At 46.1% G+C, this 13094-nt stretch overlaps 1 protein-coding gene across 3 annotated transcripts in view; it reads right to left on the reverse strand.

Annotated features, from left to right (window-relative positions):
• Positions 1-13094, reverse strand: part of dcst1 (DC-STAMP domain containing 1) — a 200305-nt gene that overhangs the window by 106083 nt on the left and 81128 nt on the right. The gene's annotated exons all lie outside the window — the stretch shown is intronic.

Genomic DNA, 13094 nt, shown 5'->3' on the forward strand with positions numbered 1-13094 from the left:
TCTACGGAGGCTTCAACATCACGCTAAGCAGTATTAAGTCGGGTTAAGAGGAGATGGCCTCCCTCCTGATCTCGGAGCTGCTCTGTAGCTTGGAGTTGATCTGCCTTTCTGATGGTCTTTTGCTGGAAGGATTTTTGAAGGGTGGGCGTTTAACTTGGCATTGCTGTCCGACAGCCCAGAGAAGGCTCCAACTGGTATGCAATCACTGCATCACACTGCGCCCTCGTACACCAACAACCAGCAGGTTGCCCGGTTACAGACTGTGTCCATTAGTAAACTGCCTTGTGGTACCAGTCATTTCCATCATTGCATGTAATTAGCGCGATAAGAGAAGATTGCTACAATTAAGAAAATCAAACCATCTCCCGGCAGTGAATTCCAGCCAGAAATACATACCAAGCAAACACATGCCTTCCTTCTGTGACATGAGGTCCCTGCTCACATCACAACAGATCAGCAACCCTAATCCACCAGAGGTACCAACCTAACATAAACTGGATGAGTCCTTCTCCACTACATCCCATTACAATGAATGTCGGAACGTACAGGACTGCAGACGACTAGTGAATCAGGGCGAGCAGAAAGGAAAAATAAGGGAACGCAGAATGAATTTCTACTTTAAACGTTGCTTTGGATAATATCAGGACATCCTGAAGCCAATGAGATGAGTCATTGTCGGAAACACGACAGCCAATTTGGACATTAAATCCCACACATAGCAAGGAGTTGAATAACCAACTAATCTGTTCTTGGTTGAGAGAGAAGAATGTTGGCCAGGACACCAGGAGAACTTGCTGCGCTTCTTAAGAGCATAAGAAATAGGAGTCGGAGATTCAGCCCCTCGAGCCTGCTCCACCATTCAAGATGATCATGGCCTCAACTCCACCTTCCCAAACTATCCCTTAATTCCCTTAGCGCCCAAACATCTATCGATCTCAGTCTTGAATATACTCAACGACTGAGCATCCACAGCTCTCTGGGGTAGAGAATTCCAAAGATTCACCACCCTCTGAGTGAAGACATTTCTCCTCATCTCAGTCTGAAATGACTGACCCCTTATTTTGAGACTTTGGTCCCTAGTTCAAGTCCCCAGCTAGGGGAAACATCCTTCCAGCATCTACCCTGTGTAGTCCCTTAAGAATGCTATATGTTTCAATGAGATCACCTCTCATTCTTCTAAATTCTAGGAATGTAGACCTAGTCTACTTAACCTCTCCCCATAGGGCCTCCCCTCATGGCAGGAATCAGTCTAGTGAACCTTCAGTGCCCTCCCTCCATGGCAAGTATATCCTTCCTTAGGTAAGGAGATCAAAACTGTACACAGTACTCCAGGTGTGGTCTCACCAAGACCCTACATAATTGTAGTATACACCAAATCCTTTGTAACAAATGCTAACATATCATTTGTCTTCCTAAATGCTTACTGTACCTGCAATTACATTTCTGAGAATCAGTTATAAGGAATAGGCCACTAGATATTTGACCCAGAAACAGACAGACGGAAAGATGGCACCTGCGACAATGCAGCCCTCCCTCAGTCCTACACTGAAGGGTCAGCCTAGACCATTTGCTGGTCACGGAGTGGCACTTGAACCTAAGACCTTCCAACTCTGAGACGGGAGCCCTACCCACTGAGCCACATTGACAACTCAAGCACCGATATCCTCAACAGAATGCGAGCAGGTAAAGGTCATGTCGTAGAGCCCATTTTATGCTAAAGCCTCCATTTTGAAGCGGGCAACTTTCCCATAATCTGTGGGCAGCACCTTTCTGAAAAAAAGTCAAAATAAATCATCTTAGACATTCAAGAGGTCTCTTCACAGCCACTGGAACAGTCATAACGATATTTCTTTTGTCGTGTCGTTCTGACCTGCTAATGGCTAAATGTGTTTGACCTTTTCTGTACATGCAAGGAGGCAGACGGCTTATGTTCCGAAACCTGCTACAGAACTTGGACCCACGTTCTGGAAGGCTGAGCTGATGTACCTCAAACCGAGGGTAAAGATCACCCAAGAGATTGTAAAGGAATGGCCTTTAATCTGAGGGATAAGATCTGGGGCTGATCACCCTGCCACTGAGCTCAGCAACTGTAATGCGAGGACTCCTGCAACCTTCACTGAAAGTACCATTTCCCTCTACAAGAAAAAGTACTGCGTCTGGAATTCATTCCTTGCTCAGAGAACAGCACCAAGCTAGTCTCTATGTAGTATTTTTCTAGAATGATACACCACTATTGCATGCTCTTCAAATCACTTCCCTTGCCCAACTTCCTTCATGAACCCCCCGGCGCCACAACAAACTACTCCAAATCTTACCACCAACAGGCGCATAAGCCACAGATTCCTCTGGCATTACCGTGCAAAATGTGCACTTGGCTGAGAGTGGCTTCCCGAAATACATCTGTGCTCCTTTAAAACCTGGTTTTCCGTTTTGAAGGAACTTTTAATACCTTGAAGGGCTACACAGGAATTTAGACAGCGGTTCAGCATTTCTGCAAGGGGGGGTGGGGGGGTGGGGGGTGAAATTAATGAGTAATGGAAATATTAACCGAGGTGTCTCTCACTTTTTCAGTGAAACATACTGGAGTTCTTCTCAACGCCCACCAGTTTCAAAAGTTGGACCAAATGTCAGAAAACTTGCCGAGCTGTCTGCACAATCGCCCACTATATGACATTGCTCCAGCTAAGTTCCAGGAACAAAAAAAGCTGCAGACAGCATCATGCAGCAGAGTAGGCGGCCATTCGGCCCATCACACCAGTGCCAGCTCTTTGAAAGAGCTATCCAATTATCCCTACTAACCCCATCCCCCCACTGCCCTTTCACCATAGCCCTGCAAATATTTCCCCTTCAAGAACCTATCCAGAAATAAATACCCAAATAATCCGCTTTAGGTGTTGACTGTGAGATCAATGTCATCCAGGATACTGGGGAGAACTTCAGAGTAAAGGGCAAAGACAGGCTAACATTTCGAGGGGGCTGCACTCCTTCCACACCAGAGTGTACGTTCAAAACATTAACCTGTCTTCACACTCTGCAGATTCAGTGCACTTTAATGTTTCCTTAGTTTGCATTTCCTTAGTATATGGGGGTCACCAGCATTTATTGCCCATCCCTAATTGCCCTTGATACAAAGCTAGGTGGAAATGTAAGCTGTGAGGAGGATACAAAGAGGCTGCAGAGATATTGACAGGTTAAGTGAGTAAGCAACAAGATGGCAGATGGAGTATAATGTGGGTCAGTATTCACTTTGGGAGGAAGAATAGGAAAGCAGAATATTTCTTAAAAGGCGTGAAAATTGTAAATGTTGATGTCAGAGAGATTTGGGTGTACTTGTACGAGAAACATAGAAAGTTAGCATGCAGGTACTGCAAGCAATTAGGAAGGCAAATGGCATGTTGGCCTTTATTGCAAGGGATTTGGAGTATAAGCATAAGGAAGCCTTGCTACAATTGTATAGGGCTTTGGGGAGACCACACCTGGAATAATGTGCGCAGTTTTGGACTCCAAACTTACATAAGGATATATTTGCCTTAGAGGCAATACAGCGAAGGTTCACTAGACTTGTTCCCAGGAGGAGAGGGTTGTCTTATGATGAGAGGCTGGGTAAACTGGACCTATACTCTGAGTTTGGAAGAATGAGAGGTGAAACATACAAGAATCTGAAGGAGCTTGACAGGGTAGACACTGAGAGGTCGTTCCCCCTGGCTGGGGAATCTAGAACACAGGGGCACAGTCTTGAGATAAAGGGTTGATCATTTAGGACTGAGATGTGGAGAAATTTCTTCACTCAAAGGGTTGTGAATCTTTGGTTTTGTATACTGCAGGGGGCTGTACATGCTCCATCATTGAACTTTAGATTCCTGGGACATTGGGAATGGCTCCGGGAGGAGATGGGACCTGTACAGAGTCAAGACCAATATGCTTGCGGGTAGTCTGCTACGCTATTGGGGAGAGTTTAAACTAACTTGGCAAGGAGATGGGAACCAGGAAGTAACATTAGAAAGGGAAAACAAGGTACTCAAAGAATTGGGAGAGACAGATAGCACGAGAGGAAGAAATGGGGTCAGAGTAAGAGTGAATGTAATAAGGCCTAAATTAGGTTTACCGTGCACGTACGTGAACGCATAGAGTGCGGTGAATAAGGCTTGCGAGCTGCAAGCGCAGATAGCCACGTGGGAATATGATGTTGTGGTGATACCAGAGACCTGGCTCAAAAAAGGGCAGGACTGGGTACTAAACATTCCCGGACACAAGGTGTTCAGGAAAGATAGGGAAGAAAAGAAAGGAGGAGGGGTGGCAGTATTGATTAGGGAGATTATTATAATACTGGAGAAGGAGAATGCCCTCGAGGGCTCAAGAACAGAGCTAAGAAACACTGGAGGCATCATTACACTACTGGGTGTATTCTATAGATCACCAACTAGTGGGAAAGATACAGATGAACAAATTTGGAAGGAAATTACAGAGAGGTGCAAAAACTATAGAGTAGTTATAATGGAGGACTAATTATCTTAATATAAACTGGGATAGTAATAGTGCAGAGATGGGGAAGACTTTCGGAAGTGTGTTCAGCAGAATTTTCAGGTCAGTATGTTTCCAGTCCGACGAGGAAGGAGGCATTGCTGGATATGGTTCTGGGGAATGAGTTGGATCAAGTGTCAGGAAAGGAACATTTAGGGGACAGTGATCATAATACCATAAGGTTTATGCTAGCTATGGAAAAGGACAAGGATAAATCCAGAGTAAAAATAATTAATTGGGGGGAGGGTTAATTTCAGTGAGCTGAGAATAAATCTGGCTCAGGCAAACTGGAATCTAATATTGGCAGACAAAACTGTAATGGAACAATGGGCTGCTTTTAAAGAGGAGATGGTTCGGATACAGTTGAGGTAATATTCTCACAAGGGGGGAAAGTAGGACAAACAAAGCCAGACCACCCTGGATGACGAAAGAGATAGAGAATAAGATGAAGCAGATAAAAGGTGCATATGACAGATGTCAAGTTGATAATACAAGTGCGAACTAGGCTGAATATGTGAAGTTCAGAGGGGAAGTAAAAAAAAAAGAAAGAAAAGACAGAGAGTATGAGAAGAGACTGGCAGCTAACATTAAAGGGAATCCAAAAGTCTTCTATAGTAAAAGGGGTGGTAAAAGGAAGAGTGGGGTCAATTGAGGACCAAAAAGGGGATTTACTCATCGAGGCAGAGGGTATGGCTGAGATATTGAATGAGTACTTTGCACCTGCCTATACCAAGGAAGGAGATGCTACCAAATTCATAAGTGAAAGAGAAGGTGGTTGAGACACTGGATAGGCTAACAATTGATAAAGAGGAGGTATTAGAAAGGCTGAGTGTACTTAAAGTTGATAAGTCACCAGCATCTGAGGATATTCAGGGAAGTAAGGGTGGAAATTGCAGAGGCACTGGCCATAATCTTCCAATCCTCCTTAGATTAAAGGGGCAGAGGACTGGAGAACTGCAAATGTTACACCCTTGTTTGAAAACCTGGTAACTACAAGCCAGTCAGTTTAACCTTGGTGGTGGGAAAGCTTTTAGAAACGAGAATCCGGGTGAAAATTTAACATGTCACTTGGACAAATGTGAACTAATTAAGGAAAGCCAGCATCGATTTGTTCAAGGAAAATCATGTTTAATGAACTTGATTGAGTCTTTTGATGAGGTAACAGAAGGTTGATGAGGGTAATGCCACATAACAGCTTTGTCTGCACAGTTAAAGCCCATGGAATAAAAAGGACAGTGGCAGCATGGATACAAAGTTGGCTGAGCGATAGAAAACACAGTAGTGGTGAAGAGTTGTTTTTCAGACTAGAGGGAGGTAAATAGTGGGGTTCCCGGGGTTGGTGCTGGGAAACCTACTTCTCTTGATATATATTAATGACCTAGGCTTGGGTGTACAGGGCACAATTTCAAAATTTGCAGATGCCACAAAGCTTGGAAGTATTGTGAACTGTGAGGAGGATAGTGATAGACTTCAAGAGGGCATAGACAGGCTGGTGGAATGGGCAGACAAGTGGCAGATGAAATTTAACGCAGCGAAGTGTGAAGTGATACATTTTGATAGGAAGAACAAGGAGAGGCAATATAAAGTAAAGGGTACAATTCTAAAGGGGGTGCAAGAGCAGAAAGACTTGGGGGTATATATGCACAGATCATTGAAGGTGGCAGGGCAGGTTGAGAGAGTGGTTAGTCAAGCATATGGGATCTTCAGCTTCAAAAATAGAGGCACAGAGTACAAAGGCAAGAAAGCTATGGTGAATCTTCATAAAACACTGGTTCAGCCTCAACTGCAGTATTGTGCCCAATTCTGGTTATCACACTTTCGGAAGCACATGAAAGCATTAGAGAGGGTGCAGAACAGATTTACGAGAATAATTCCAGGGATGAGGGACTTCAGTTACATGGATAGATTGGAGAAGCTGGGGCTGTTGTCCTGAAAGAGAAGAGAAGATTGAGAAGAGAGGTATTCAAAATCATGACGGGTCTGGGCAGGGTAGATAGGGAGGAACTGTTCCCATTGGCGGAAGTGTCGAGAACTGGAGGACACTGATTTAACGTGATTGGCAAAAGATCCAAAGATGATAGGTAGATGCTTGATAGCGGGCACGGACCCAATGGGCCTGTTTCAGTGCTGTATAACTCTATGGCTCTATGACAAAGGAAAAACCTTTTTTTTTTAAGGCACAAAATGGCTAGGATCTGAAATGCACTGCCTCAGAGTGTGGTGGAGGCAGATTCAGCTGTGGCCTTCAAAAAGAGAACTGGAAAATTATCTGATGAGAAAACATTTGCAGGACTGCGGGGAAAGGGCAGGGGGGTGGGACCAGCTGCGTGGCTCATAGAGAGCCAGCACATACACGATCGGCCGAATGGCCTCCTTCTGCGCTGCAACCATTCGATGATTCTATATTTAAGGCGGAGATAGACAAATTCTTGGTCTCTCTGGGAATCAAGGGGTATGGGGCGTGGGCGGGAGAGCAGAGTTGAGGCAGAAGATCAGCCATGATCGTACTGAGTGGCAGAGCAGTCGTATGGTCTACTGCTGCTCCCATCACGTTCTGACATTCTTATATTGAGCACGTGGTGGTGAGCTCCCTTCTTGAATACAGATGAGTGGCTTGCTGGGCCACTCAAGAGGCCAGCTAAAAGTCAACCACGTAGCTGTAGGTCTGGAGTCACACGTAGGCCAGACCGGGTAACGACAGCAGATTTCCTTCCCTAAAGGACGTGAGTGAACCAGATGGGTTTTTAATGACAATCCAGTAGTTTCATGATCACCATTACTGAGACTAGCTTTTTATTCCAGATTTATTTAATTAACTGAATTTAAATTGCTCAGCTGCTGTGCTGGGATTTGAACTTGTGCCTCGATTAGTTTGGGCCTCTGGGTTACGAGTTCAGTCACATTACCACAGTGCTACAGTATCCCATTTGTTAGCGAATTTAACATGGTCAGCCTGCTAAAACAAACTTACATTTTCAGCAATAGTACTTGCATGTAACATTGCAAGTGTTAGCCATGGCTCAGTGGGTAACATCCCTGCCCCACCGAAGTCAGAAGTTTGTGGATTCGAGCCCAACTTCAGAGACTCGAGCACGTAATCCAGGTTGACAATCGCAGTGCAGTAGTGAGGGAGTGCTGCACCGTCAGAGGTGCCATCTTTCAGATGAGATGTTAAACTCTTCGGGTGGATGCAAGAAAAGAAATCCCACTGTTTCGAAGGGCAGCAAGGGAGCTGCGCTCCACTGGTGCCCTGGGCCAATACTTATCACTTAACCACCATCACTAAAACAGATGACCTGGGTCATTATCACATTGCTGTACGCAAACTGGCTGCCACATTTCCTACATGACAACAGTGACTACATTCCAAAAAAGTACTTCACTGGCTGGGAAGCACTTTGGGTTGTGAAATGCAAGCTCTTTCTTGCCTGCAGATTGCAGCAGAGCTGGTCACTAACACTTAGTCCAGAGACTGAAGCTTAACCAACAACTCGCTCAGGGGCCCCTCGTGGGAATCTCACATACGGGACGAAGGGGCGTGGGTGTGCGACTGAAAAAAAAAAAATCCCGACACATTTTAATCATCCTGCTGTGGGCCAGATGTTTCTCCCGAGGAAGTGTGGGGAAGACATCTAATTTTAAATGGACCCATCATACACTGCGAGGAAGCGGTGATAATCCTGCCTGATAACAGCAATCCCCTACGTTGTTGTAATGGAGCAAAAACAGGTGAGAGGCAACAGCACTGAAGCCCTGCTCAGTTAATCTCCCACAGCTGTCTGCAGAGACTAGAGAGCCAGACGTTTATGGGGCAGTAAGGGAAAGCAGTCTGCACACAGTTCCCTGGACCAGATCATCACTGCACCCTTGGGTACACATTCCGGATCAGCTTACTGTACCGTGGCTCACACCACATGGATCCAATGTAAAACTCTGCACTCTGCCTGTGCACAGTAGCTTACGCTGCCCTTTTTTTTTTAAAAATGGAATTTGGCAGCAACCCCAAACCAAAAAGCGTAGCCGAGGTGTGCAAGATCCTGTCAGAAGATCTCAGCAGCCAGTGACAAGTTCCCCGTGCACAATGCAATGGCACGTCCGGTGAAAGAGCCACCAGCAATGGAGTCCATCGGGGCAGTGGTACAGCTGCTGGGTCACACCCAGGGACCAAACGGGATGCTTAACGCAAAAATCAGCAAGGCAGGGTTATAGCTCAGCTCTCAAAGCTGCAAGAACTTAAGGACAAGCTAGGGAGCATGTTGCAACTTTCCCCACTTGGACGAACACAGAAGTGTTAACATTTTTCTTTTTTCAAAGAAGAACAGTACAGCACAGGAACAGGCCATTCGGCCCTCCAAGCCTGCGCCGATCTTGATGCCTGCCTAAACTAACACCTTCTGCACTTCCGGGGCCCGTATCCCTCTATTCCCTTTTTATTCATATATTTGTCAAGATGTCACTTAAACGTCGCTATCGTATCTGCTTCCACCACCTCCCCCGGCAGCAAGTTCCAGGCACTCACCTCCCTCTGTGTAAAAAGCTTGCCTCGCACATCCCCTCTAAACTTTGTCCCTCGCACCTTAAACCTATGTCCCCTAGTAACTGACTCTTCCACCCTGGGAAAAAGCTTCTGACTATCCACTCTGTCCATGCCGCTCATAACTTTGTAAACCTCCATCATGTCGCCCCTCCACCTCCGTCGCTCCAGTGAAAACAATCCGAGTTTATCCAACCTCTCCTCCTAGCTAATGCCCTCCAGACCAGGCAACATCCTGGTAAACCTCTTCTGGACCCTCTCCAAAGCCTCCACGTCCTTCTGGTAATGTGGCAACCAGAATTGCACGCAATATTTGAAGTGTGGCCTAACTAAGATTCTGTACAGCTGCAACATGACTTGCCAATTTTTATACTCTGTGCTCCGACCGATGAAGGCAAGCATGCCGTATGCCTTCTTGACTACCTTATCCACCTGCGTTGCCACTTTCAGTGACCTGTATGCCCAGATCTCTCTGCCTGCCAATACTCCTAAGGGTTCTGCCATTTACTGTATACCTCCCACCTGCATTAGATCTTCCAAAATGCATTACCTCACATTTGTCCGGATTAAACTCCATCTGCCATTTCTCCGCCCAAGTCTCCAACCGATCTATATCCTGCTGTATCCTCTGACAATCCTCATCATTATCCGCAACTCCACCAACCTTTGTGTCGTCCGCAAACTTACTAATCAGACCAGCTACATTTTCCTCCAAATCATTTATATATACTACAAAGAGCAAAGGTCCCAGCACTGATCCCTGCGGAACACCACTAGTCACATCCCTCCATTCAGAAAAACACCCATCCACTGATACCCTCGGTCTTCTATGACCAAGCCAGTTCTGTATCCATCTTGCCAGCTCACCTCTGATCCCGTGTGACTTCACCTTTTGTACCAGTCTGCCATGAGGGACCTTGTCAAAGGCTTTACTGAAGTCCATATTGATAACATCCACTGCCCTTCCTTCATCAATCATCTTCGTCACTTCCTCAAAAAACTCAATCAAATTAGTAAGACACGACCTCCCCTTCACAAAATCATGCTGTCTCTCGCTAATAAGTTCGTTTGTTTCCAAATGGGAGTAAATCCTGTCCCGAATAATTCTAATAGTTTCCCTACCACTGACGTAAGGCTCACCGGCCTATAATTTCCTGGATTATCCTTGCTACCCTTCTTAAACAAAGGAACAACATTGACTATTCTCCAGTCCTCTGGGACCTCACCTGTAGCCAATGAGGATGCAAAGATTTCTGTCAAGGCCCCAGCAATTTCTTCCCTTGCCTCCCTCAGTATTCTGGGGTAGATCCCATCAGGCCCTGGGGACTTATCTACCTTAATGCTTTGCAAGACACCCAACACCTCCTCCTTTTTGATAATGAGATGACTGAGACTATCTGCACTCCCTTCCCTAGGCTCATCATCCACCAAGTCCTTCTCTTTGGTGAATACTGGTGCAAAGTACTCATTTAGCACCTTGCCCATTTCCTCTGGCTCCACACATAGATTCCCATCTCTGCCCTTGAGTGGGCCAACCCTTTCCCTAGTTACCCTCTTGCTCTTTATATATGTATAAAAAGCCTTGGGATTTTCCTTAATCCTGTTTGCCAATGACTTTTCATGACCCCTTTTCGCCCTCCTAACTCCTTAAGTTCCTTCCTACTATCTGTATATTCCTCAAGTGCTTCATATGTTCCTAGCCTTCCAGCCCTTACAAATGCTTCCTTTTTCTTTTTGACTAGGCTCACAATATCCCATGTTATCCAAGCTTCCTGAAACTTGCCAAACTTGTCTTTCTTCCTCACAGGAACATGCTGGTCCTGGATTCTAATCAGCTGACGTTTGAAAGACTCCCACATGTCAAATGTTGATTTTCCCTGAAACAGCCGCCCCCAATCTAAATTCTTCAGTTCCGGCCTAATATTGTTATAATTAGCCTTCCCCCAATTTAGCACCTTCACCCGAGGATTACTCTTATCCTTATCCACAAGTGCCTTAAAACTTATGGAATTATGGTCACTGCTCCCGAAATGCTCCCCACTGAAACTTCCATCACCTGGCCGGGCTCATTCCCCAATACCAGGTCCAGAATGGCCCTATCCCTAGTTGGACTATCTACATACTGTTTCAAGAAGCCCTCCTGGATGCTCCTTACAAATTCTGCCCCATCCAAGCCCCTTAGCACTAAGTGAGTCCCAGTCAATATAGGGGAAGTTAAAATCACCCACCACCACAACCCTGTTACCTTTACATCTTTCCAAAATCTGTCTACATATCTGCTCCTCTACCTCCCGCTGGATGTTGGGAGGCCTGTAGTAAACCCCCAACATCGTGACTGCACCCTTCCTATTCCTGAGCTCCACCCACATTGCCTCGCTGCATGACCCCTCTGAGGTGTCCTCCCGCAGTACAGCTGAGATATTCTCCTTAACCAGTAATGCAACTCCCCCACCCCTTTTACATCCCCCTCTATCCCGCCTGAAGCTTCTAAAGCCTGGAACATTTAGCTGCGAATCCTGCCCTTCCTCAACCAAGTCTCTGTAATAGCAACATCATATTTCCAAGTACTAATCCAAGCTCTAAGTTCATCTGCCTTACCTGTTATACTTCTCGCATTGAAACAAATGCACTTCAGACCACCAATCCCGCTGTGCTCAGCAACATCTCCCTGCCTGCTTGTCCTCTTAGTCCTACTGGCCTTATTTACTATGTCCTCCTCATTTATTTCACTAGCTGTCCTACTGCTCTGGTTCCCACCCCACTGCCACACTAGTTTAAACCCTCCCGAGTGACGCTAGCAAACCTTGCAGCCAGGATATTAGTACCCCTCCAGTTTAGATGCAACCTGTCCTTTTTGTACAGGTCCCATCTGTCCCTGAAGAGAGCCCAATGGTCCAGATATCTGAAAGCTTCCCTTCTACACCAGCTGTTCAGCCATGTGTTTAGCTGCACTATCTTCCTATTTCTAGTCTCACTGGCACGTGGCACAGGGAGTAATCCAGAGATAACAACCCTAGAGTACAGAAGTAACTTTCTGATCAGGGCAAGTGACCACTTCTGAAATCCCGAAGCAGTCATTTAAAACGCAGCTACCTGTGACTGGGCTGACCAGGATCGTGATGAACCACGCAGCAAGCTGACTACGTCCCCTTTAAAGCTCACAGTTTTACAAGGACCGCTTGTGGCATTGCGGATCAGAGTGGGGGCTGCAGTGCCACTTACTGCCCACTGCCTGCACAATCACGAGCAGTTGTTTACATAGAGAAGTCCCAATCACTTTGTCAAGCGCTGTGCTCGCTAACCTACTTTGGCTCTCGGTCTAGCAACGCGTCATTTTCAAACCCCTCCAATTCCCTCGCTCCCCCTCCCCATCTCCGTCACCTCCTCCAGCCTCTACAACCCTCCGAGATCTCTGCGCTCCTCCAATTCCAGCCTCTTTCCCATGCCCCAATGCCCATCGCTCGACCATTGGCGGCCGTGCCTTCAGCTGCCTGGGGCCCTAAGCTCTGGAATTCCCTCCCTAAACTTCCCCGCCTCTCTCTCTCTCTTCTAAGATTCTCCTCAAAACCGACCTCTTTGACCGAGCTTTGAGTCACCTGTTCCTCATATCTCCTTATGTGGCTCGGTGTCAAATTCTGTCTGATGACGCTCCTGTGAAGCGCCTTGCGATGTTTTACTATGTTGAAGGTGCTATATAAATGCAAGTTGGTGCAGATGATTAAGTAGGCAGTCACAATATCGATATAAAAAGCATGACCAGAAATTGTGACAAGAGGAAGAGAAGTTTGTGGGCAGGAAACGCAAGAATACGCAACATTCATAACACAATGTACAGATATGCTGGCGTGTCGCATGCATTCATCATCAGGGAACAAATCTCACTTGAACGTTTGCCAAGAATTAGAACAGCTCAAGATAATGAAAGAAGGGCAGAAGAAGCTGCTGAAAGTTCTCTTCTCATCTCGATGCTTCAGTATTTTCAAACATGAATCACTCAGTCCTCGATCTAATAGGCAGAATATGTTTAAAGAACCACAGA

This window comes from Heterodontus francisci, chromosome 46 (assembly GCF_036365525.1).
Source record: "Heterodontus francisci isolate sHetFra1 chromosome 46, sHetFra1.hap1, whole genome shotgun sequence".
In the NCBI taxonomy this organism is placed as follows: domain Eukaryota; kingdom Metazoa; phylum Chordata; class Chondrichthyes; order Heterodontiformes; family Heterodontidae; genus Heterodontus; species Heterodontus francisci.